Below are 26,059 nucleotides of genomic sequence, written 5' to 3'. Positions count from 1 at the left end.
TCGGCACACTGGAGGGAGCGAAGCCAGCCGGAGCCTGCCTTGGACTAGAAAGCCAAGCAGGTTGCTCATGTCACCGAGATGCCTTTGCACCGGTCAGAGGCAAGAGAGCTGGGCGAGAAAAGCAAAACTTGCAGCCTCTAAGGAGGTGCTACAGGATGCTCCCTACCCCAAGCTGAGCCTGGATGCCGGGAAGCATCCCACTTCCCAATGTGCAGCCCAATTCAGATGGGAAGGAGGGGCTGCCACCCTCCACCCACACCCTGCGCAGACCTGGGAAAAGTGAAGTCACCGTGGTGGCCCTGGTGACATCGCATCACGAGTGAGCAGAGAGCCCGGCCGTGAGCAAGGGACGCAGGGAAAGCTCCCAGCGGAGACCAGATGAAGGGGAAAGCCGGGCACCGGCACGGTGGGGCGGGCAGGCTGCCCTCGAGGCGGGGAGCGGGTGGTCACAGCAGCCTAACCTTCAATCACCGCAAGGCAGCGGTGCTCGGCTGCGAGCAAAATAAAAGAGATCACTGCGGCCTTTTAAAGAGCAATATAATCTCGTGTTATTACCATACAGAGCGGCACACAGAGAGGCTCGGCACAGCGGGAGAGTTATGAGGAGTTCGGCTGCTCCGGAAAGCACAGGCTGGTGCTTTTTGAACCGTGCTGGCAGAGCATCCCTCCGTGGTATTGCCACCCGGCGCCCGTGCCCTCGCCCACCGCTCGCCCCTCGCCAGGCACGGGCAGCCCCTGCAAGCCAGGGAAGGGTTTTCCATAGGTGAAGCTAATGAGGCAGATCACCCGCTGATGTTCCTTGGCAAAACGCTGCGGAGCTTTCGCTGATTTACACCGCCAGAGAGTCTTACCCCAGACATTAATTATCATTCTGGTTTTTGGGCACGCTTGATGACTTTGGTTTCCCCTCCTCCGCACGCTGGATGGTTTCCCCCTCCGCATCAGCGAGGCTGGAGCTGGTCCCTCCTGCCAGTTCCTGCCAGCACAGATGATGGCACAAACTCCGCAAAGGGAGAAAAATAATAACCGGGACTGAACGGCTAGGCAGAGCGGTGCCAGAGCCACATTCTCTCTCTCCCCTTCACACGGGAGATGAACAAGGACTTTTTAGGGGATCGCTAGAGTGTGGGACAGATAGGTGCTTTGCTAGCTAAGAAACCCTGCCTGGAGGGCTGCAGATGGAGGGGGGAGGCAAGAACATCACTTGAAAAGGCATCTAAGAGTTAGAAGGCACCATTGGAGTTAAACGAAGCTCATCTCCAGCCACGAGCTCCTGTTTGAGCCAAGCTGTCCCAAGGTGTCAACCTGCTGTGAAACCTCCGCAGCTACTTGTTTTTTGCCATACCGAAGGCCATCAGAAATAATGCTAACTCGTGATGCTTTCCCAACTACAATAACGCAAGTCACAACGCTTCTGGAAAATGTCTGCCCTTGTTCCCACGAGACACTTTCCCCTTTGAGAAGACCTGGGGCTTGGAGGACTCCACGCTCAAACCTACAGCCCTGAACGCTGCGGTCCCCTTGGGTGAGGGACCATCCCACCGCCTGGCGGTCAGGTATCCAGCACCAAGGAGGCCAAACCCTCATTTTTGGGGTCCTCTACCTTCCACTGCAGCCCAAATGAAGACTAATGATGATGGTCCCACCCCTCCACAGCATACAAGAGCATCTTCTCCTTGAAAGGCAATGATATGAAGACGCAGACAAGAGAGGGCAATACCATTTAAAACTCAGCTTCCTCTGCAAGTCAAGCCCACGTCTGACCAGGCAAATTTAGTTAGACCGGATTATGGGAGACCAGTGCTCCCCAGGTTCTCCATAGAAGTAGTATAGTCAGAAGTCTGTGGTGAGCTGTTCCAATGAGAGGTAATAATTGAATTTGTTTTCATTTAATTTGAAGGGCCTTTAATTAAAAGCCAAGCTTGTGTGTGCAGAGAGATAAAGCTGAGCACGTGGAGACCAGGGGTAATTTGGGTGCTGAATGCAATAATTAATTGTAAACGTGGAGGTCAGGAGACGGGCTCTATCTCCCTGCAATCAGCATGCCACGCTGGCCAGCCGAACGGAATGGGCTCGCAAGCGCCGGAAACGCTTAAGTGATTTTTGAAGCCTTAATAGCAATTATAGAGCAGCGTGGAGGTTAATTTGCAGAGTTCATTAATCAGAGAAATAAACACGTCAGCGATCGCCACGGAGAGGGGAAGCGGAGGAGCCTGCCTCTGAGATGGAGAAGGCCGACCTTGGCACCGATGCTAACCAGGGAACCGGTGACAGTGGTTTGCATCCTCAACTCAGGGTGAACCCTGGCTTTTCACACCGAACCACTAGCTGTGAAACCCTCGGCCACTCACCCTGGGGCTTCTGCCAGCCAGAGCTAAATATCCCCCAGCTCCATGAGGTGTTAACTGGATAACAAGATCGCATCGCTCTCCAGCTGGTAACTCCGGTCCTCTCGGTCCTCCTACTCCCCTGCAATCTCAGCTTCTCACGGATTATTATTTTACTATTATTACTGAGAAGCTTCTCAGCTTCTCAATAATCCTGGCCACCAGCCCTGAAGTTACAACTATCACCCTCAAATTGAGAACTCACCCCACAGCCGGTAACACAGGAGTCCTAAAGCCCAGCCCTCCCGGGAGCATCCCCTCCCCAAAGCGTGAAAGAAAGTGATGGAGCTTTAACACAGCTCCTTCGGTGATAAGAGACGCGAGGACAGAGAGTGTCTATTAAAGGACAACACTTAGAAATAAAGAAAATAGCTTGAATCCTATTAGGTATTAATGAAGTTAACAGCCATGGGGCTGCCTGGCCATGCATCACGAGAAAGAGTGGTGCTTCGTGGCGGAAATATCTCGGGAACGAGGTGAGGATAGCCCCAACCTGCAGCAGGACGGAAAGGGGCCGGGAGCGAGGGGTATCGCTGCTGCTTCACACGGCTCAGACAAAATGGAGTTTTGCAGTGGGAGGAAAAACACTACAAGGAGCCAAGGGGGCTGGCATCACCCCGTGCTGAGCAGCGAGAGCGAGCGGGCAGCAGGGGAGCTTCGGCAGAAGCCTGTTACAAAAGGAGAGCGCTTGCAAGACGAGGCTGGAGACCTCCAACAGCTCCCCACGTTCATTGGGCTCTCCTGACTTGCCCTTCCCTTTCAGCCTAAGGAGAGGTGACAGAATGGGGTAAGGCTTTAGGGAGGTGCAGCGATGCTCCACGCCGCCGGCCCCGCTCTCAGGGGAGGTTTCTGGAGGAGCTGGGCGGCCCCTTCCCACGCTGGCGGCTCCTCCTGTACCTGCTGCTGGGGGATCAGTGGGAAGGGAGCCGCAGAGGATGCACACACATGGAAAGGCGTTTAAAGGAGCGAAGCACTAATAGCTTTTTCTCAGGCTGGTAATTGCTCCCTGGAGAAGGGCTGAATTTTTTTTCTGCCCTTCCTTCCCCACAGTCTACTTCAGGAACTGGTTTCTGGCGCTTTTTTCTAAAGCCATGGATGTACTTGCATGGAAGACCTGTGCTTCCAAGCTAATGGGCAAAAAGAGACCAAACGCAGCACAGACAGATCTTGTCTTGCTGACCTTCTTTTTGTCCTAGTACAATTAACAGTAGCCAATTAGCCCAGCCATTGCCTTGGCTCTTCTGCCACTTCAGGCACTGTTATCCCTGGGACCTCCACACGGGAAATGAGTTTTACAAACCTCAGCACGCTTCAGGGATTTGTTTTTACAGGAGCAGCTGTGTTCTTCAAAATATTGAAGAGTATCTATGACATTAAGCAAGGAAAAATGCCAGGCTCAGCACCTGGGACCGAATAATCCCCCACACCGGTACAGGCTGGGAAGAGCAGGAGAGCTGCTGAGAAGGACCTGGGGGTTGCAGTGCACCTCAGGTTGAAGAAGATGAGCCACCGCTATGAAAAAGGCAAACGAAGTACCAGCCTGCAGCGGCAGGAGCATGGCCAGCAGATCCAAGGAAGCCAATATTCCCCCCTAACTGGCATCAGAGAGAAATCAATAACCAGCACGCACACGTGTCACTGTGACCGCGGTCATCTCCTGCCCTTCCTGCACGCTCTTAACAGGAGTCCTATAACATTAGCGATGGGCACCTTAATGCATCTCCTCTGTGCCGATCTCCTCCTCTCCCCCGCCTGCACTAACTCCAAGTCTGGGGACTCGGCCAGGATCAGCGTTAACTTTTCTGCCTGCTAGAACTGTGCTTAATTAAACATTTTAATTAAAATCTACAAGAGTGATTGCCCCTGTCATCCTCTGAAGGGAAGGCTAATAAAGTCCCTTTTATCCAGTCCAACGAGCGGCCCAAGGACGTGCTGCTGGGCAGCAGTCTTGGGTGGCAGCAGGAGAAAGTGTCTGTAAGGAACCGGGTCCTTACCTGCACCCGAGCACAAAAGCCAGAGCAGAGCCAGAGCCTGGCACGGACGCAAAACCCGGACGCTTGGAAGCTTGGGCATGGAGACAAGAGGATGCAAACCACCCAGTAAGGTGGCATCACTTGCTGGATCTCACTTCTTCAAAGGATTTAGACCTCAGACCTTTGGAAAGACCTTCAAGAAACTGCTTTCACACCACAAGCAACCTCGGTTAGCATCGGGGCTGGTGGTACACGTCAAGCCCACCTTGCACCAGCTCCATCCATCCTCTCTTCTCCTCTGCACCCCTTTCCCCGCTGCCTCCTCCCGCTCCCCGTCCAAGTGCTGGAGGGGCTGCGGTGGCACAGAGCATCCTCTTAGCGCTCAGCCCGATTGCAAGTGAAGTGTTTGAGCAGGATTTCAAAAGTTTTCTCCCTCGGTGCCCGTCAAGAACAAACAAAGTATTTGTTGTTGGTGGGGTAAAAAATTCATCAAAATAAAGTAAAATAAAATCAGGAGCAGAAATGCACACATCTACATTTGAGTAAGGGGGGAGAGAACACGCTCGGAAACTTTTTGATCAGAGCACAGAGTCTCAAATCCTGACAGAGAAAATGTATTCATAATTTATTAAAAAAAATAATTTATAATTTATTTTAAAATTCCCCAGACTCCTCTTTTTTTTTTTTTTTTTTTTGCCTCCCTTCTGACAAACAAGATTTTCTGTAATTCCCAAGAAGGGCGACTGACAGAACAATATTGCTGAAGGCTTCTCTCTGCTTTCAGAGGTTGGGAACACAAAAAGATGCAGCATCGGTGCCAGAGACACCCCCAGAGACACCCTTCCCTGCGTCCCTGCTGCCCTAAACCCTCCCAGAGATGCTTCTGCATCCCAGAGCCCCCCTCCCCTCCGCAGGGGCTTTACAGACCCAGAGTAGGACACACACACCCCCACACCCCCCCCCAATGTCACCCGGCTGGTGCCCCCGACCCGGCTGGCAGGAGCATCGCAGCCGCCTCCCTGGCTGCCGGTGGGTACCACCGCCTCGCTGCGCTTCATCCGGCATTGAACCCTGGCTCTGACAGGTGAAAAAAAGAAGCCAAGGCAGAAAGCTGCAGCTCTGAACCCTCCTGTACTCTTTATCCAGGAAGATTATGAGGTTTACTGCTGCTTCTCCATTATCCTAAATAAAGCAGCCTTTCAAAATTGCTTCAGACATATTAGATCATGTACTTTTTACACTTCCAGAGACACTGGTTATATCTTTTTAACAACACTGGGCAGAATCTATTTTCTTCTTCCACTGAGCTGAAAAATGCTGTTTTCTCAAGGAAGAAGAAAAAGGAGGAGGAAAAAAAAAGCTATTGATTTTGTTTAGGGTCAGAATAAAATATCATTGGAGTGGGTGTTGAAATCCTCAGCCACGAATTATATCCAAAGTGACAGTTTGGGCTGTGAAGATTTTTCTTGTGAAATAAAACAAAATAAATGAAACATTGTGTTGTTCTTCTATAGGTATATGTCTGAGGTTTTCACTGGCTCCAGCTGGTTCCTGCTGAGTATATTTAGCATTTCAATCTATTCCTTTCCCATTCCCACCCCTGCTGGAGTTGATGCATGGCCAGGACTAAACCCCGCTGCCCATCTGGAGTCATGCCATGCCATGGGGCAAAGAGAAATGCTACGGGCGGGATCCAGAGGCCCAAATCTCGAAACCCACAAGTATAACAGAAGTTGCCCCCTCCGATGCCCGAGGGACGCTGTCGGCTCTCCGTCAGACCCTGCCCCTCTGCCATGCAGAAGAGACTGTGGTACCCGGCACGCCGCGATGCAGCATCCCTCCGGCCAGGACAGGCACCTCTCATGCTGCTTCTGAAGGCAAAATGCCACCAGGAACCCCCAGCCCCACAGCTCTCAGCTAGGTTTCACTTCTCCAAAGAGTCAGAAAATTAACTCCCATTTATATGCACAATCCACTTCCCTCTAATCTATCCACCTATCTCTGCTCTTCTGCCGGTACAAGAGACGAGTATTGGCTTTAAATACAATAATTTCTTTATAAATAAAGAACAGGCAACACTTCTGAAAGGCAAACCAGATGTCTACCTCCCTCTTCTGTGGTTTCCGCTCCTCAGCATTGTGTGCGGGAGATAGAAACACGCCACTAGAATGAAGAGATCCGCAGGTCCCTGCCTTCCTCTCTCAATTTTATTTTCTTTATTTAGATTTATGCAAATGTCCAAAGAGGTCACCTATCCACATGCGCTCAATGCCCTTGACGTAACTTTAAAATGCATCATAAAAATGTCCTGTGCACCACAGTATAACTCAGTATCACACACCACCAGGAAGGCAGGTAACAGAAAAGCCAAAATCCTCCCCGGCTGCCAACAGATACGCTCCCTCCCCCGGCAAGCACCCGCGCACACATGTACACCTTAGCTTCCATCAGCTCTTTCCCTTCCCCAGCACCTTCTGTTCAGGGAAGCCGCAGCCTTTTTCCCCCACACATCTGCTACTAGGCTCAACATCTGTCCCCCTGCCAGCCACTCCATGTCCCCCGTCTGCGGCTTTGGGCAAAGCACCGGGCAGGAGCCGTTTCTGCCACAACCTGCCATCCCGTGCAGCAGCCAGAGGGATCACCCAAGCCCTCCCATTGGATCGGGACCCCTTGGCTCTTCTCCATGTTTCTGAGCACGGTGGGGCTTAGAAACCTCTTGGTTTCGTGGAGCCGGCATCCGGTAGAAATAACAAAAGCGCTGCAAAAGCATCAGAAAATTCACCCCAAAGTCTGACCTCATGGGACTGCCAAACTGGTCTCATGGTGCTACCATGTTAAAAGCAGGTCAAGCTTTCCCCAAGCATGCGGAGGCTCTTGTGACACCGGGGGATGGTCTGGACCATGCTCCTACTCGGGACACTGCACCCACCAACGCAGCCACACCTGAGCCACCAGCCAGCCCAAAATCCAGCAGCGTTTTGGGCAGGAAAGACCTGCCCGTGATTCAAGCCACCATGCGGATGTGAATTTTTAACTTCTGAACCTCCTGGAGCTCAACCTTCAGGCAGGAGCAGAGCTCCCCAATGCTGGCGCCTGCCTTTGAGATGCCACAGGATTTCTCCGCAGCAACTCTTCACGGTTCCCGGCCATCGCTCCCGTGGGAACGTGCACGAAGAGTGAACTAATGAGTCTATTAGACTTAATTAAGCTAATGTGAAATTATTTACTTAATCTGGGAAGATCTTATGATGGCAAGAAATCCCCACAGAAAAAAGCATACAGCTGTCTCGCACGGTCTAGCGAAAAGCTCGCGAGCAACCAGTTGCTGAGATGCTCGACTGCACGGCAGCAGGGGCGGCATGGACCAGGGGGCTCAGCTGAGCCCCTCCTGCAACCAGCTTTGGACCGCACCACCGGGCTCAAGGCACCTGGCTGCTGCTCCAATGCATGCCGCCATCACCAGGAAAACCAGCCAGGAAGCCCCGGCCGCGTTTCGCCTTCATTTTCCAAATGCACGTCTATCCCCGGCCAGCAAATCCATCCAAGTCTGGCACCCGGGTAGGAAAAGTTTTCAGAAGCGGTTGGCCCCTCTCCCCCCCACGGACGCCGAGCATCCCGCGTGCCCCAGCACCGCATCCAGGCTGCACCTCATCGCAGCGGGCAAGAGCGGAGGGGGAGCGCGCAGAGCAAAGGCTGCAGAGAGGAAAGGGGATTTTGCCTCGCACATTTTGCTCGCTTTTTTTTTTTTTCCTTAATGTAAAAAAGCTTAACGCTTGCTTTGAATTCTTAATACGACTGAGTTCTTTTTGCCACTTATTTTGTTTTGTCATGCACTACATACAATTACACATCTCTAATCCGCAAATCCTCCCCCGACACCAGAACACGTGCCAAGCCTTTACTTTCCGCAGCCGCCGCATTAAAGGCCTTTCGAGATTAGCTCACATCGCGGAGCGGCGGGATGCCCTTGCATCACCCACAGCCGTGATGCTCCGGTCCAGGAACAGCCAGCCGGAACGGCTCAGCTGGAAGCCCCCACCCCCAAAGGACCGGCACTCGCGATGGCGATGCCCCATCTCTTGCCCTGCGTAGAGGAGGGGTCTCCAGCCCCGGCATCGCAGCCGGGAGCCCTCGCTGGGACTAAGTCCTGGAAAAGGAGCGTCCCTCCATCCCGGCTGCAAGGAGCTCAGCTCAGCATCTCTCAGACGGAAATCACATTTCGCAAATCTCCCACAGTGAATCAACTCATGACACAGATATTAGCTCAGCAAAAACTGGCAGGCAAATGATCTAATTAATAATCAGCGCTATCAGTAGTTTCCGCTTTTCTCTGGCAGTCAAATAGGCGAGAGCTTCTCTGCAAATGGGAGGCATGGCTACCTGGGAACAAGATGTAATTATTGCCACAAGGTCAGACAGTGGCAGCGGCAGCGCCGGCAATCGGCACCCCGCTGACAAGTCACCTCTTCAGGCCACCTGCAAGGGGACACCGAAGGCTTGGTGGCCCCTCGTGACACCCGGGCAGGCAGTGGCTCCCCAGAGACAGCAGAGCTGGCTCAGACCGTGGTTTCCCATCCACAAGTGTTTCCACCAAACGCAGGGAAAGAGGAGCTAAAGGCTACCCCAGCGCACAGAGCATCGCTTGGAGGCTCTTGCCTGCGAGCACCAGCCCCTCATCCAAGCCCTGGAGGGTACCAAGGTCCTTCTTGCACCCCAGCACCGCACGGCTGCTGTCCCCATGGGAAAGAGGTCGGCAGGAGCGTTTCGTCCAGAGCTATAAATGACCAGGGAGGGCGCAAGCAAGGGCAAGAGTTTCCCTCGATGCACAAGGCTTCACCGCAGCCTCGGAGCCTCTCCCAACCCCACTCAGGAAAATAAGAAGAAAATAAGAGAGACATCAATTTCCAGAGCTCAGCGCCAAAATCCAGCCTTCGCCTTTGAAAGCGTAATTTATTCAAGCTGCTTTATTATTGCAGAGCCCAGCGTAGACGGGGGATTATGGAGAGGTCACAGCTGGAGCAATAACAATAATAATAAAAAATAGTTAAGTCGGGAGAGTGTCTCGTGCAAGTTCATCATGCAAACGGGGAGACGCCTTTTTTCGAGCCAAGGTGTTTTAAAGCAAACAAAGAAGAGCATCCCGCCCCGCCACCAACTTAACACAGAAGTGGCATCAAACGAACCTTTGGGGGAGCAACGGGGATGGGGGCTTCCCACCCCCTCTGTTTGTGAACCCAGTTAGGCATATGTTGAGGAAAGGGTGTATGTATATTAGATTTTAATTAAGCAGTGTTAATTATAATCTATGAGATGTGCTTACTGCTTATCTGATAATTATGAGAAAGCCAATTTGGCTGCTGGCTTGTGACTAATTAAGTGGAATTAGTAATGATAATTATAGATTTAATTTTTGTTTGCCTTTATTGGCAATGGGGGGAAACCGGCTTCGAGGGCTGGGTGGGGCGGGCAGGGGAAGAGAGAGGAAAAGCCATGGGAAAAGGTCACCGCGCCAGGGATTTGGCCCAAAGGACGAGGACCCGCCTGGGATTTCCCAGCAAAAGTGGATTTTTGGTGGAAAAAAACCAATTTGGGGTTAAAAAAAGAAAGTTTTGCGGAAACTGCTTGATGCAAACAAACTTCTGCTAAAAGGCAGCAGTTTTGTGGAGAGATTGGGCTGGGTTTTTGCCAGCCCATTGCGCGGGCTGCCAGCATCTTGAACAAAAACTTGGAGATTTGGGCAATTCGGGGAGTTTGGCTTTTCCGACCCACAGAGGAGAATTCCCCGGGGATGCCTCCCCTTCCTCCCACACCCGCCACAACCCCAACTCCTGCTCATAACATGCCAGGAAGAAAAAGGCGAGTTCTGAACGCTTCTGACTTATTTTTTCCCAGTGGATAGGCTATAAAACGAACACCAAACACTGCAAAAACCGCCCAAGCCCTGGGAATGGGACTTGCATATTTTTCAACATTGCCCACAGGTTGCTACTGCTGCCTGGCTGCAAGTCTCCTTGAAATACACATCTTCCTCCCGCTTCGAGTATGCACTGTGGTCCCAGGCTGCCAAAGTGGCCCAAAACATTATAGGATAGCAAAGCTTTTGTAAGAGGCAAAGAATAAAAACACAAGGAAAGGGGGGAAAAAAATAAATATATTGCAGCTGGATTTTTAAAAGGCCCAGATAAACTCGCAGCTGCACGACACCACGTGGAGCTATGCAAGCTAAGCTAATGATAATTAAATCGCCTGCTGCAGCGGCGAACAGCAATTTCGCGCTAGGCCTGATGCCCGGGATGAGAGCTATCCCGGGCAAAGCCGCCGCGGCGGTGCGGGGCCGGAGGGTCGGACCGCGGAGCCGCTCCGTTCATTTCCCAGGCAAAACCCAGGGGAGCGCCGGAGCCGGGGATGCTCTACCCAGCTCCGTCCCGCAAACTTCATTTCTAATCTCCAACGTCGAGCTAAATAATACATGACAATCTCAGGTATAAATTACAGGCAGCAGCAGAGGGGAGACAATGCAGGCTGAATGCATTGAGGCAGCAGCCCTCTTGCAGCCTGACTCATTTGCAAGACCCTGCTGCACGGGGAGGGTCCCCGCCGAGGCACCCCCCAGGTCGCGGCGGGGCGAGCTCTGCGAGGACGGCTCGGTGCAGGGCTCAGCTCCAGGGAAAGCACCTGACCTGACTGCAAAGTTGCTTTTCGCATCCAAAGCCAGGGCGTTCCTGGGAAACAGCCTCGGGGAGCGGCTGCGGGGCCAGAGCGCTCCTCTTTGCAGGCCGGACGAGTCCCCGTCGCTGACCAAAATAGACACTTCACCCAGCTACTGCACAGCTAAATTTGGTCCCCAGCCCCCCCCCCCCCCGATAAATGAACGCAGCACAAGGCCATTAGCCAGATCTCTTGTGTCACATCAGAAAACCTTCACCGCGGCAGGCAGGGACGCAGCCCTGCCAGAAGCCTGCCCTCATGCCTCCCGAGGAAGAGGATGGTACAGAGGTGATGCTGCTTTCTGCCAGGCTGCTGGAGGGAGCAGACGTGAGACAAAACCCGAGTCCTGGCCACTTGTGAGCATTAAAGATTATTTGCCAGACAGGCTAGCGCACCGAGCTCTGTGGTGGCTGGTTAGTAGGAGCAGCACAAGAGATTAAATGACAGCACAGTCACAATTTCTTTTTTTTTCCTTTTTTCATTTCAGTACCGACTTGAAAATAGGCCTGTTTATAAAGGGAAAAATTCCCCATGAGTCAGGCAGTTTTCAGACAAAAAAAATAGCCAGCATCAGCCTGAAGTGACCAAAACACACACTCGGATGGACAAAATGTGACTTCATTCCTAATGATGCTCAGGGTTTGTGCGGCCACGTGCACCCCTACAAACTCCCTCCGCGGTTTCCACCTGGAGCTGCGATCCAGCAGCGCATCAGGATCCATCATAACAGAGCATCACGTTCAAGTGCATTTGCTGAATCATTCATTCAGGCTCCTGTACTTAATTACTCCGCGACACATTTAATACTTTCGCTTCCTGTCCTAAAGAGCTGTGGGATTCACTGGGAGGAGAGTGCAAATGATTTCGACTCTGACCTCATGCTCAGCTCTGCAAGGAAATCGTTCGTTTGGATTTCCCTGATGAGCGCCAAGGTAAGAGAGGTCAGTGGCCGGCCCTAGAGAGATAAATAATTGTTTAGAGATGACCCAGCTCCACGCCAGGATCTCCTGTGGAACGCTTCTACCCGTGGTTGGCAAAGGACGAGTTGCTGTGTGCTTACCTACCCCTCTGAAAAGAGGAAAAATGGGGTTTTCAGAGAATAAAGCTTCATAATACTAGGCATGCTGTTGGATAAGAAAAAGACAAGGCAGAAGCCAGGAGCTGGTAAAAGCTACAGCTTGTAATTTCATTGCACCTTCTCTACTCAATAAATGGGTTTCAGTCGGAGCATCTCTTCCATCCAACCCAAAAAGGACCTGAAGGGTAAGTTGATTGCATTGATCGTGCATGCATTTTCCCGGCAGGGAAAGTGGCCCAGTCCCTCGCTGCTCCTGTCCAAAGTACTCCGCTTACTTATTACGGGAATATCGCCAGAGACTCCAGGGCCAGGGAGCGGGACGCTATGGGGAATTCGTTGCTCTCTGAGTGCTAGGAACATTAAGAGAGAAGGCAGAGCAGGGGCGTATGGCAGCGGCTCAGCCTTTTCCCCGTCATGGCCACTGGCAGCCTATCACTCCTGCTACAAGTTTTGACAGCCCCGTGGGATCATTCTCACAGGGCTGTCGTTAACCCTTACGAGAACGGCACGTAGGAGCTTGCCTGCAGGGAGCGCAGCACGGATCTGCTGAGATAAACTGCCCTCGTGCAGCTCCTGCCCGCCCCCCAGCCGGCGCTCAGCCCTGCCACCCCTCACACCTTACATGTGCATCCTCCTCTTCCTCCCCAAGCAAGAAACTCCTTCTCCATCCTACCTAGATCCCTACACCCAGCTGTGACAACGCTCAGGCACTGTCAAACCACCTCCTCTGCTGCTCCCAGGCTCCCTGCTGCTGCAGAGTCTCTTGCTGTACCCATCCCCATCCCTAAAACCCTGCCTCTCCTCCCTGAGGGGTCAGGGAAGAGTGTAAATCACTGTGGGAAGCACTGCTGGACTTGGTACGAAACAGAACCTCGTCTCGGTAAGGTCAGCACCGCCATAGGGATGCTGGCCGGACGGCACTGCTGCCATCGCCTAGCCTAAACCAGCCACAGCGCGGGGCTAGCTGCAGAAACGATGGGTCTGAGCCCAAATTCGACATCAAACCCCAAAACGGGAGCAAAAAGCTGCACGCAAGGTCTGTGTCCAGCTGTCATGCCCTTCGCCTTCAGCTGCCCGGTCGTTCCCCGCCCCGGGAATGGCACGTGTCCAGAAGGCGGGAAGGGAAGGGGACATCCCGGAGCAAGCACCAGCTTCCCTGCTCCGCTGCCATCTCCGGAGGCAGCAATGACAGGCAGGAGACGGGGCGAGCTGGCAGCCTTACAGCAGCGCTGCCCATGCCCGGAGAAATGGGGTCGGGGGTGCCTGGCTTTGCTAATTGACCCCCGAGGAAATCACCTGCCGACACAGCAGCGCGCTCCTTTAAGCGAGCCGCCTCCGCCTCTCCCCGCAAGAGGCTGAGCCGTGCCTTGCCGTAGTGTCTTCGAAGGAGAAGGCTATCAGCTCAAAACAGCCGAGACCTTTAGCTCAAATCCATTAATCCTCTTTATTAAACCCGGGTCACCTCTGAGTCCTGGCAAATTAACCAGCATCTCCCCACTGCAAGTACATCAAGAGGAAACGCGCTGTACAGCGCCTGTAATTTTCATGGACCAGGGCTCCGGGGTCAGAGGGCTTCCCAGGCTTCATTCTCTGCCTTTGTCAATTTAAAAGGGAACATCGGCTTGCTCTTGTATAAATTACGAGAGAGGCAGAGCGGGAGGCCGGGGGCGGCCGCAGGGCGCTCTGCCGGCTGCAGCCGTGCCAGTGGCTCCTCTCCTGCTCTAGGATGGGAGCAGGGGACAGCGAGGCCACAAGCACTGAGTCCCCTGGGGGGAGGGAGGGCGGGAAATGGGGTTGGGGACATCTTCCAAGCACACCCTCCAAACAGCTGGGCAGCTGGGGTACCGCGCTTGGCACCCTCCAAGGCTACCTTGGCCACATGCCTTCTTGCTGCTTCTAATAAACGGCCCATCCCCGGTGCCAGCCCAGCTGGGGAGCGAGAGAAAGAGAGACTGGAAGGGCTTCGCTCCAGCTCAGAAGTGGGTGGAAAATTGTTCCCTTGTTGCCTGAAATTTCACCATTTGAAACGTCTCCCCCTTTCTGCGCTATCCTGTTGGAGCCACTCTACTCTGAATACTCCCCAAGCCAGCACCAAAGCGAGAGCGGCTCTATTTCTGAAGAGCCAAGGACATTTAGCTGGGCTGGGGAAGACCTGGGGCCAAATCCCTTATAAACACTAATTATACACCCAGTAGAAGAGCTCCAACAGAGAAAGCCAGCCCAGCCTGGCCTGGGGAAGAGAGACTCTGTGTGGGCTGAGGGGTAAGGGCAGAGCAGGGACTGGAGGTCACAGCACTCCCTTCCTGGGATGGGTCTCCTCCTGCTCCTAGAAACAGCATCCTCAAGACAGGCAAACTTTCCAGAGCCAAGCAAAGAGTGTTCGTATATTCTGTGAGTGAAGAAATAGTCATTTTTCAAGGCGAGGGGAAAAAAATGCAGGAAAATTTCCAAGCGGCTCTGTAAGAGCTATAAGCATCACATCTATTCCCCTAAGAAAACTCCACACCATGGCACTTCCCAGCACACTCTCCAGCCACAGCTCTACCACAGGGCTATAAATCCACCGGCTTCGGCTGAAGTTGCTCCGGTTTTACACCAACTTAAGCCAGCAGAGACTGAGCCGGGGAACCGTGATCCAAACGCCAGGATGCTCACCCTTAACTCAGTCCTACAGCACTGGGGTTTTTCCACCTAGGTTTGAGTTACAGGTAGGATTAGTGCACGGCATCTTAAATCTCCTAGCCATCAGCTTGTATCACAGCTTTAGTTTTTTATTAAAAACATCATTTCTTGCTGTATTTAATCACCGCGAGGTCATTTCAGTGGCAGTTGTCAGCATCGTAGCCAAGGAACCAGAGGAGCAGAGCCCTGTCCCGCTGACCAGATAAAAGGAGGAGATGCTGGGTTTCATTTCCTTGTTTTCAATTGAGAGGTGCCCACCTCGGTGTGCAGATTAAGGTGTGGGTGGGCCAATGTCAGCCCCCCGCGGGCTGAGATGGGAAGCTGCCGCTCGCTCTGCTCATCAGGACACCCGAAGAGAGAAATTGCATAGTTCTCCCCATGGCCCTCTGCCCACCTCGAACCAATTTCTGCTCCTTTTAATTCAATTCAGCTCTTCCTGACCTTGGCTGGCTGGAGTTGCAGAGTTTCTCTCAACAGATAGCACCAATTACAGAGGTGTGAAAATGGAAGGCCTTCAATTCGGAGAACAAACCCAAGAAACTGGGACTTTATTGAACTGAGAAACAGGGGGCGGGAAAGGGGGAGCAGACGGGGGCATGGGCTCAGAAATACTGCCTGTGCTCGCTCTAGAAACCAAATGCTTTGGCTGTTCCCTCCACGGGGGAAGGCAAAGGCTTCGCCTGGGAAGTGGGGCTGCCCCAGGGGCTGGGATGGCGAATGCCGCGAGAGGTGCAGGTTCAGGTACGCAGAGCCGATGGCACCTGGGAACCAGGGATGCAAAACCCATCCGCTGCACCCCTGGCTTCACACCTCACTCGTTAGCGGCTGCAAGCCGGCGCTTTCACGTGCATTCCCCAAGGGGCTGATTTCAGACCCCTGAGATCAGATCCGACAGATCCGACACAAACTGAGTTTGCTTCCCCGAAGCAGATCCGGGCTGGATTGAATCTGCAGCATCTGCAGACCGATCCGTACCGTTAGGCACAGCGGCACCTCCATCCACACCACCTCTTCAGAGTAACACCGCTTTCTGTCCACCCACGAAGCTATTGCCAGTCAAGGACTGCTGGGCCAAGCCTCTGGAAACCCGCGCCCTGAGCGCCAGCGTAAGCCCGGTTAGATCTGGGTAGGAGGGCTCTGGCAGGATCGCTTAGCTGACTGCCTCGGCAGAGAGATCAACACACGGGCAGCCTTTGTAAAAACTGCCTTCCTGCTGCACAGAACAACCTGTGATGATCAGAGAGTCCCCAGACAAAAGCAAGGGGATGTTCAGTTCACGGGAAGGAGGCAGAGAGGAGCACCTCCCCGGGCTGACCTCACTGAAGCTCTTTGCCCAACACACCCCAACACTAAGAAAAATTAAAAATAAAGCAAGAAGTCCTTGGATGCCTAGGATAGAAAACATCGCAAAGCAAAAGGGGTTACTCTTACGTGAAGCAACACCACTGAGTATGGTCCCCCATCAGCTCTGGATACTTCCACGTATTTCATGGGCTGGAAGGATGCAGAAGAGCCTTCCCGAGACCTGAAAACTCCCCTCTCCCGCCCTGCCGCACCATCTCCATCAGCTCAACACCCACATACCGACCAAGCCCAGAGTCTCCCTTTGATCCAGATGCGACCCTTCCCCAATGAGGACGACCTCACGCCGCAAAGCTCTGCTTTCCAGGCCAACACACAAAGAGCAAACAGGTCCTCCCTGCCTGAATTTTGGGCAACCGCCCGGCTGGCTGGCACATCTGAGCAGGCTCGGCATCCCCTTTCGGAGGCATCCTCCCAAGCCTCGGAGCTGGGGGGGCCACCAAAATGAAGTAGTGGCTCATTTGGGCCTCTCTCTCAAGAGTTGCCACGACTCGGCAGGACTCTCAACAGCTCGGAGGCGTGTGTGGCGTTAAAGCCAGTGCACAGCACCTCCCGTATCTCCAGCCAAGCTGCGACCGCGGCTCCCCCCAACGCCTGCCCATAAATCCTCCAACCCGGTAAACAGTCGAATTACGGCTCCCCGCCATTGCTTAGCTGCTTTTGACACTAATTGCTCTGCGGAGTGTGTGCAACTGGCAACACCTTATTAAAAGTGAAATATATTATACTGTCCACTTATTGCTACTTTATAAAGATAAAGTATCCCGAGGATACGGAAAGGCTGGCAAAGGCATCGACTAGTGGCCTCGGAGCAGCACACAAAGCAGATGCAGGGCGAGCATCGCCGGGACAAATGCGTGCTCTCCGTTAAATTGCAAAGAGCGTTTCCATTTGGAGCCCAAGGGTTGAGTGAAGAGCGTACTTGAGAATTTCTTCTCTGTTCATCTCCTGGTTTCACCTCAGAGATCATCACGCTCAGACCTTGGGGGAAGGCAGGCAGAGACGAGACACGAAAAGGCGTGGGGGATCAAGCACACACTGCCCTCCCGCCAACTTCAAGAGGAGCATAGGGTGCCCCTCGCCTCACAAAGCCAGACTAAGTCTCTTGTTAATCGTGAATTCGTGTTTGCCTGTCTCCAGACATCGCTGCCTTACGCGTGGTACAGCCGCTCCTGCCGGTGACACTAACCAGGGCATCAGCTCCTCCAACGGTCAGGTAAGTGCAAGCCCCGAGCCCTGTGACGCTCCAGCTCCACATCAGCCCAGCACAGGGATTTTAGGACCCGGTGTATTGATCTCGCGGTCTTTCTCCCGTGTTTCTCAAAGAAGGAAGCTGAAACCCACTGTTTCACAAGGAAAAACATGCAGAAACCTTCACTTCAGATTCGGAGCTACAGCGAGGACACGTCTTTTAACACGTGTCTCTGCACATGCCTCAGGCAAGTCATTTTCCCTCTTTATTCCTTGGCTTCCCTGTCTGGAAAAACAGGGACAATGAAATTTCTCTTCTTTGTGAAGTGTTTTAAGATCTACTGGAAACAACCACTACGCAAGAGCAAGACCTGATACCACTGAGTTTCAGTAATAAATGTTTCGATCCAGTCCCTCAGGCCTTGTCTCACCAGGTAATTTTGGGAGAATTTTTGTTTTTATTTTGAATTGATAGGCTATTTCTGGTTGGGAACATGACAGGCAGCAGAAGAGAGAAGGAAGGCAGACACGGGGGGTGCCACCAAAGGCACTTCTGCAGCCTGCGGTGCTCACAAAGAGATGGTGTGCAGGGAGGGCGCAGAAAACCACCGGCATGGGGGAAAAAATCAGCTTCGGGGAACTCATTTTCAGTAAAATGGAGATATTCCTCACGTACATCACAAAAGTCATTATATCTACATCCCTCCTGTACCGTGGAGAGTACAGATGCTATTATTTATCATTTAGTGGTCATTTTCCATGTGGCAGAGACAACAGACCCACCTCCCATCAGCTCCGAGGACCACGGGGCACAGAAACACAGCCTGCATCGCGCTTTGATTCCTGAAGGAAATGGCATGTCCTAAGCAGCAAATCTGAAATATCCAGACTCTTTGGTTCACCAAGTTCAAATCCAAGCAGGATCAATACCTTCTCACTCCTGAGGTATCAGCAGGTAATTGGGTATCATGCAGTGATGAGCAACCTAGTTTGCTCAGAAGCTGCAAACTTTAATCTTCATCCATTCCTGGTACACAGAATGGAGAGGGAGGAACAGATCAAAGGAAAACAGATCAAATTCAGCTGCATTTGGACCCAGATTGCAGAAAAAAGGACTCATTCTTAAGCAAAACGTCTCGGGCTTCTAAGGTTCAACATCTTGAGAGGACTCAAGTACAACACAATGCAGAGAAGCTGCCATCTCTCCAGTGCAGCCACCTGCAACCCCTTCGCCGCCTCCCTTGGGTTTTAGGCTGCTCCTGACACACCGACTTTGCACCAGAGCCTCTCCAATTTCACACTGCACCATCTGACCACCTCGACCTCTGCAAATGCCTACGTCCTCTTTCGGCTCATGAACCTCCTACCCCAGCCCCCTCCCCGCTGTCCCATTTCCAACCTCGTGATGCCCATGGCATTTCAGCAAAGGGGCTCACGAGCGCCCGCGTCTCTTTGTCCCACGGCATCAGCCCTGCCGCCAGCTCCGGTGAGGGCAAGGAGATGCTGGTCCCCGCTTTGCAAGCTGGAAGGTCCCACCTGGCTACAGGAGGTTGCCACCCCAGCCATGGAAAGGAGAGGTGGCAAGGTAGACGGATGGGCGGAGAGAGAGAGAAAAGCGCCATGGGCAGCAGAACGACCTATTTGACAGATTTCCCTGCCGATCAAAGCTAACTTTGCTTAGAGGTTTTGACATCTGATTAATTATGTCGTGCTGGCTCGCCTCAAAAGGTTGCGTTTCCGGCAGCCTTTCATCCTCGCAGCGTTTGGCGGCTGAGCCCGCTCCCCTGGTGCCAGTAGAGGAGGGGACGGCGGGAGGGTGGCTTTGCCAAACGTCCTGGCCCATCCCTGGGAGGCAGGAGATAAGGAGGGCGAGGGACGGCCGGGGACAGAGCCCCTTTGTCTGCCGTGCCTTTTGTCACGGGCAGATAGGAGGTGGCTGCCTCACGCTGACATTTCGGTGACCAAATTAAAATGCGCCGCCATGGAGACTAAATGTCATTAGCCTCATTAGAAGTGATCGCATTAAAATAAACAAAAAAAAAAAAAATTTAAAGTGGAAATTAGCCAACGCCATTAAACAAAATAAATAAACGGGCAGATCCGGTGGGGACCGTGCAGCTGATGCCACCAGCGATCGTCTGGACCGCCGCGCCGGGAAGGGGCACGGCGGGAGCAGCTAAGGTCTCCATGGGCTCTGCTGCCACCCAGGAACGTGCCGAGACAGGTCCAGCTGTGATGTGGCCCCAAATGTAGCTGCCTGTTTGGGATAAGTCTATGGGGTCTTTCAGGCTTCGTTTCCAGGCAGTTTCAGGATGCTCTGCACAGGCTGGCTTTAAGGACCTTAATGCCTGTGTCCCCTGGGGCTGGCGCTTGCAAGCAGCACTCCGCCAGGACCTCTGCCAGCAGCTGCACCACGAAGGACTCGGCACACCCGTGTGCTCTGCTCTGACAGGGATGGGGTTTTTTTAGCGGCATCCAGGTTTCTCTCGGATGCTTCCCATTCGATTACTGGACAACACCAACCGCATTTCGCTTATGCGCTGTGACAGGACCGCCGCACAAGGTGGAAGGCTTGGTGAAAGAAGCGCTGGTTTGTCCTTGTAAAGAGAGGAATTTTTCCTCTAACCCCTCTTGCTATGCAAACGCCATTTCCTTTGGGGCGGGAGAAGTCATCAGAAGGCCCTTGCAAGATCCTGCTTATGACAGAGCAGATTTGAAAGCCCAGAGATCTCCTTCCCCCTCCCTTCCCTTCTGTCAAAAATTATAATCATCATTTTCCAGCTTGCTGAACAATCAAAGTGTGGCCTATATTCACTGGAGCTCCTTCCACACGCCGCATGCATAGCAACAAGTCCAGGAAACAAAAGCTAGAAGTAAACAGTTGGGCAAGAGGAGGAGATGGGCTGGCAGGTGGACAGCAGAGGAACGCTGCTCGGAGAGCACGTCGTGGGGTGCAGGCAGCCTGGCTCCCCCCCAAGTCTCACCAGTTCGGAGCTGCTCTGAGGGCCCGAGGCCCCACGTGAAGACCTCTTCTTCCATGCCCTGCAAGGAACATGGGGAAGAAATTTGCCTGGGCAATTTGGTTAGTGGAAAGGGTAATGTTCCTGCCGTACCAAAAGAAAGCCCAAGCCCTCCTGCTGCAGGTTCAGCTGGTCCTCACGTGGCTGAGAAGCCGTGAGGAGCTCACCATGGGGTGAACCACGAAGGACAAAGCCACATCAAGCACAGGTAAACCCAGCTTGTTCCCCAGGAAGCTTGTATCCTCTACATAAAACCCCACCGGTGCACCAGCCCTGGCCAACGCAACGGACACCCCCTGTGATTTTGCTGTCCAGACAGCCTGAGCCGATGAGGTCCGGCCCCAGCATCCCATCCTGAAGCATGGAGCTCGCAGGGAGGTTTGCCGGGCTACCCCTTCCCCACGGTTTGCAGCCCGCTTCAGTCTCCAGAGCTGTCAATCCAGCACTTTTCACTAGCGCTGAATTCACAGAAAAGTAAATCTAAAAATAACTCTTCTTTTTCCCCCTTCCTTGCCTCATCTCACACGTGTTCAGCGCGCACATGACTCTGCCGCACAGGCAAACAGGTCCAACTTCCCCAAAATGGCTCCTCCCAAGGAGGCTGCTCTCGACACTGAGGCACCGATGGGTCTCTGCAGCTAGCTGAGCCTTGGTGCCCAAGGCTGATGTGTCCATCGGGGAAATTCAGCCCACGGACACAGACCCAGGACATGAGAACCATGAGAAGCACCAAGTCCCCTTTCCAGAAAGCCCCTGAAACCACAGTCTCTGCTTTCTGCGACCGTGCAATCACTCCCTGCTGCAGATGAGCTTGAAGAGACACCTCCTCTGCAAAACACTCTTCCCTGGCCCTGCCAAGAAGTCCACCACCTCCACGCAACTCAAACCACTGCCCTCTGCCACCCCACGCTCTCTGAGCCTAAGCTGGCACTAGAGGGAGAGCCCACCAGCTCCAAGATCCCGCTCAGCCGGACCCCACAACACCTGGGCTCACGCTACCATCAGTTCACAAGGGCGATGCATCCCCTGCCAGTCCTACCTCTCTAGACCTAGCAAGCCACCTTGCTTGGTCACCCCTTCGAGGGTGATAATGCAGTCCCAGAGCTTTTGAGCAGCAGGCAGGAAAGTGTTTCTTTCCTCTAAGCACGAAACGAAGAGGAGTTCCCTGGAAAAACCCACCCACTGAGCGGCAAGTGTCAAAGCCACCTCTGTATGTGCTGTTGCCGCATTGATAATTATAAGTACCATGCCTTCATTAGGGAAAGGGAGAGATGACTGGGAGGCAAGGAGATTTGCAGCAGAGCTGTTATTATTTTTAAGTTTAAACAAAGAGGAGAAGTGTGACAGATGAGATCATTCCCCATCCTGCACACGCCAGCAGCCGAGAGCATCTCAGGGGATGCTCAGGCCAGAAGGTAAGAAGGGACAGGGACCAGTGTCCGGCTTTGCCTAACTGGGGATGGGAAAAGGATAGGGCTGCAAAGCCCAGGCTGACCACAGGGTCATGGAGGATGTTACAGAAAAAAAGCCACAAGTTTTCCTCTATCCCTGCCTGACTGCAGCAACAGGACCCACCCAGGTACCCTGTGCTCCCCCCGTGAACGTGCCAGGGTTCATTGCAGCACCCCGGCAGTCTCCTTCCCCGCTCCTTGCCCAGCAACTTCGGTTTCTAACCAAAGAGAACGCAAACTTCAGATTGCATATTCAAGTGTAAAATACGAACACAGCTGTTTATGCAGCTTGAAATTCGCCATAACCAAATATTCAAGCCTTTGGGGAAGATTTTCAAAGGCACCGGTTAAGGCACCCAGTTCCCATCGGTGCCTTTGAAACATTTCTCCTTTTTCAGTTTTTCACAGGGATTCGCACCAGCAAAAGCTCCTCCACCCGGCCGTCTGCAACTAGTGAATACACAAAGGAGACGCTGTCAAAGAGAAGCTGCCGGAAAACGCAAAGCAAGGTTCGCCACTTTGGGGCATCCTGGAAGGCAGCCGCCGGAGCCACCGGCCCCGAAACCTGCAGCCCCCGGAGCAAATTGTTCTGGAAATTTGTGTCGCAGGAATTTGCACAGAGCAAAAGCTGCGTGTGCCCGCTCTCCCGTCATGCTCCCTCCCCACGTCGTTTGAAAACGAAAGCAAGCACTGCTCCTCCCCAGCAGAAACAAAACATCCTCCAAAAGGCCGACACCAGCTTTCTCCCTGTCCCAGGAGCCAGGGGACTGAGGAACCGACCTCCGACAGGGAAACTACAGCCCAAGCCTCGGGCAGTGGAAGACCGGGCAGTGTTTTTAGGCTGATGCCCGCTGGTGCACGCTCCCCGTCCTGCTGGGACCTCTTTCTTCCCCAGCATCTCCAACTGATGGAGGACTGATGGCTGCAGTGCCTTATCCGCTACTATCCTCAGCCTTTGGGAGAGCACAGAAAATCCCTTTAAGTCCCTCTCGCTCATATTGAAATGACACTAAAGCGGAACTAATGTGCTCCAGGTACTTGTTCTTGGGCTTAGTTGGCAGGGATCAACAGCCCTCCACCAGTCCGGCATCCCCCGCCGGAGAGAGGTGATGGCCAAGTCACAGGCGGTGGTAGCATTGGGAGAAGCACCCCACCCCCCGTGGCAGGGGCTCCGTACTAGGAAGGGATGGAAAGGTGTTTTTAACTCCTGCAATGTCTGTTTCTTAACTCTAGATGGGATTTACAACCACCACCAAGCCCACGCGAGGATGAGGCGGGGAGGTAAGGGGTTGCACAGCCAGAGTCTCTGGGGGGGACGCAGAAAGCAGGCCCCGGGTGCAAGTGGTGATGGCAGAGCACTGCGAGACTCTCCAAGCTCTCCAAGCTTTATCTTGACCCCGATGCCCAGGAGCAGTGAAAAACGTCCGTCTCACCCTGCACTGCCAGATTTCTGACCTCCGAAAGGAGCCGCTGCCATGACAAGTCATTTCGCCAAGCCAGCAAAGGCAGCAATATAAATGTCTGAAGAAGCTGATGCACATTGATTTTTGCCACCTGTAGAGCCATGATGTCACACTGTAACTGCAGATTAGCCAAATATACTCCCCCCTGCCTCAAATTCATTCTCCAGTGCATCACAGCCCACCCCGGTACATCTCAAAACAACAGCACCCAAAAAGCCCAGCAGTTCAGAGCATTTGCCAATAGCTTGACAATTAAATTACCCACTCCACCTCCCCATCCTGCAGCACTGGGCTCATTAAAAATCCTCGGCATCCTTCCCATCAGCAGAAGCCCACCTCAGAGAGCAACTGATGTCCAGGAACCCGCCTCCCCCAAGGCACCAGATGACAACAGCATTAAGCCTTCAAAATTATTCTGGATGGAAACTTGTCTTACAAAGAAATAAAAACCTGCAGAGTAAGACGCTATCTATGACCAGAGGGGTCAGGGTTTCATTATTGCATTAACCTTTCATGTCTTTAGATTCCACAAGAGTAAATTGGTAACGAGATGACATGCGCCCCGATGGGAAAAACGCATCTTTCCTAACAAAAGTAAAAGGGGGGGGGGGGGGAGAACAGAGGTGGCAGCAAGAGAAAGAGGAAAAAACTGGCAAATAAGCTATTACAGCTAATAATAACTTTGCAGTGCTATTTTCTGCAGGAGCCTTCAAGTTGTGATGTTTCCCTTCACTCTAATTACACCTTCTAAAAGCAGGTTCCCTTCTCACTTTAACCACCCCGTGCGAAACTCCCGCAGGATTCAGATAAAAATGGAGAGGGAAAGAGTTCGCACTTCACAAACAGCCTCTGCATATCCCAGGGGAGCGTCACCTGCACAGAACACGTGGGATTATGCTTCCAAATAATAAACAGCCCAAAAAAACCACTCTGGGAAGGTGCGGGCTCCGAGGGTCGGCAGGGACCATTCGACTTCCCTCTGCACCGGCTGCCATCCAGGGAGACTTTGCCAACATGACTTGTGTTACAGCCCACGGCAGTGAAACCACGACTGAAATCAGTGCTGCGGCCAGGTTGGGCAGGGAGGGAAAACATCCAGCCGCTGCAAGCCATGCAAAAATAAAAAGGAGAGGAGATGTTCAAATCCCGTGCTTCGAGGCAGAAAGCAATTGGTGTGGCAGTAGGAAGGCAAAGCACCAAGCAGCCAGCCCAAGCGCACTGGAATATTTCCCTTCCTCTAATCCAGGCAGCAGGTTTCAGCTTGATGGATTAACAGCTGAGCCCAGCCGGGCAAAGTCCTGGGCTGGTTTGGCTCAGGGGATGTTCAGAGCCAAAGCAGATATTGCTGCTTAATAGAAATAAGAAGGGAAAGCTACAACCGTGTAAGCGCGGATCAAGAAACCTCTCCCAAGTTACTGGGGACTCAAATGTACGGGCCTTTTCCTTCCCTGGCACACACAGATGTCAGAGCTAGCCCAGGTCTTGGCCCAAACAGCCACGTCCCAAGGAAACTGCAGCAGGGCACCAGCAAACCACAAAATGCTCCGTGCCAGGTCTCTGCCAGCTCCTGCAGCTTGATGACAGCCCATCAAGTGTCACACGTCCTCCCATTTGACCTGCACGGCTGCCTTGCATCCATTTCTTTGCAATTTTGGCCCAGAGGAACCGCGTCTAGCAAGACAGTGAAAGAGCCAATGCTCTGCTCAGCACAGCCTCGGTGAGGCAAGCTGCCCCCACACCAGGCAGACCTGCCTTACCTTGCTCAAGATAATATTTTCAATAAAACCCCCCTTGCATCCGGCAAAGTCAGGCAGCTCATGCAGCCGCGTCATCCTTCTCATGCTCACGTGCTAAACCATAGGTGCACCATTTTGGTTTAAGGCATTGCTGAAGAGCTGGAGGCAACGCCATCAGAGGTCCTCCATCGGTGCTCCTCAACCAGCCAACGCACCCCCCCAGGGGACGGCACTGGCCCCCCAGGGCTAACGCACATCACATCCCCCTGCAATCCCACGGAGCATCAGTGGTACCCGGCCCCGTTCCAGGGGCTCTTGTACCTGCTGACCGCTCGGGCTGCAGCGTGGCACCGCTCTGCCACGGGACCCCGGGCTGTGGACGGTCCCACGGCACGAGCCTCCGCAAGCAAGTTTTAGCCCGAGTCCCCTCGTGTTTGTCACAGCCGTGGAAAGAGCTGTTTTCCAGCTGTGACACAGCTAACCTCTCCCCCGCCAGCCTCATCCTCTTCCCACACACGCCAGCCCTGCACAGCAAAGCGCTGTAACTAAACCATGGAAAGCTGCTGAAATTATAGCCGTGCCACTTCCCTGCCCTCCTGAGTCCAACATAATTCTCGCTGACAGTCATGAAAAACACATGTTGGGCTAAGACCGGATCTCAACACCCAGTCCCCATCTGCTTGCACAGGGATCGTAATCTTTTCAGCTGCTAAAAGTGCACATCATCGCTAAAAAAATGCCGGTGACTTCCCCCCCTTCCCCCCCGCCCCCGGTGTGCAGCTCTGCTGTCCGCCCCCATCGCTCCCTCCCCGCGGATGCAGTGCAGGGCTGAGCTCGCTGCCCCGCCGCGACCCACCCGCCGAGCATCAGCACAGAGCCAGCATTGGATCCAAACCCAGCATCTTCTCCCTCATCCTCCCCTGGCAAGCCGTGGGGACGAGGCCAACCCACATTTCGGGAGCCAACTGCTCGGCTCGTGGAGGTTGCGGCACCTTCGCCGCAGCCCGA

At 53.3% G+C, this 26,059-nt stretch overlaps 1 protein-coding gene across 4 annotated transcripts in view; it reads right to left on the bottom strand.

Moving 5' to 3' along the window:
* Nucleotides 1-26,059, bottom strand: part of OPCML (opioid binding protein/cell adhesion molecule like) — a 365,810-nt gene that overhangs the window by 283,723 nt on the left and 56,028 nt on the right. The window lies entirely within an intron of this gene.

Source organism: Aptenodytes patagonicus, chromosome 23 (genome assembly GCF_965638725.1).
Source record: "Aptenodytes patagonicus chromosome 23, bAptPat1.pri.cur, whole genome shotgun sequence".
Taxonomy (NCBI): Eukaryota; Metazoa; Chordata; class Aves; order Sphenisciformes; family Spheniscidae; genus Aptenodytes; species Aptenodytes patagonicus.
Note: the sequence above shows the minus strand (reverse complement) of the source record. Positions and strands in the feature narration are given on the sequence as shown.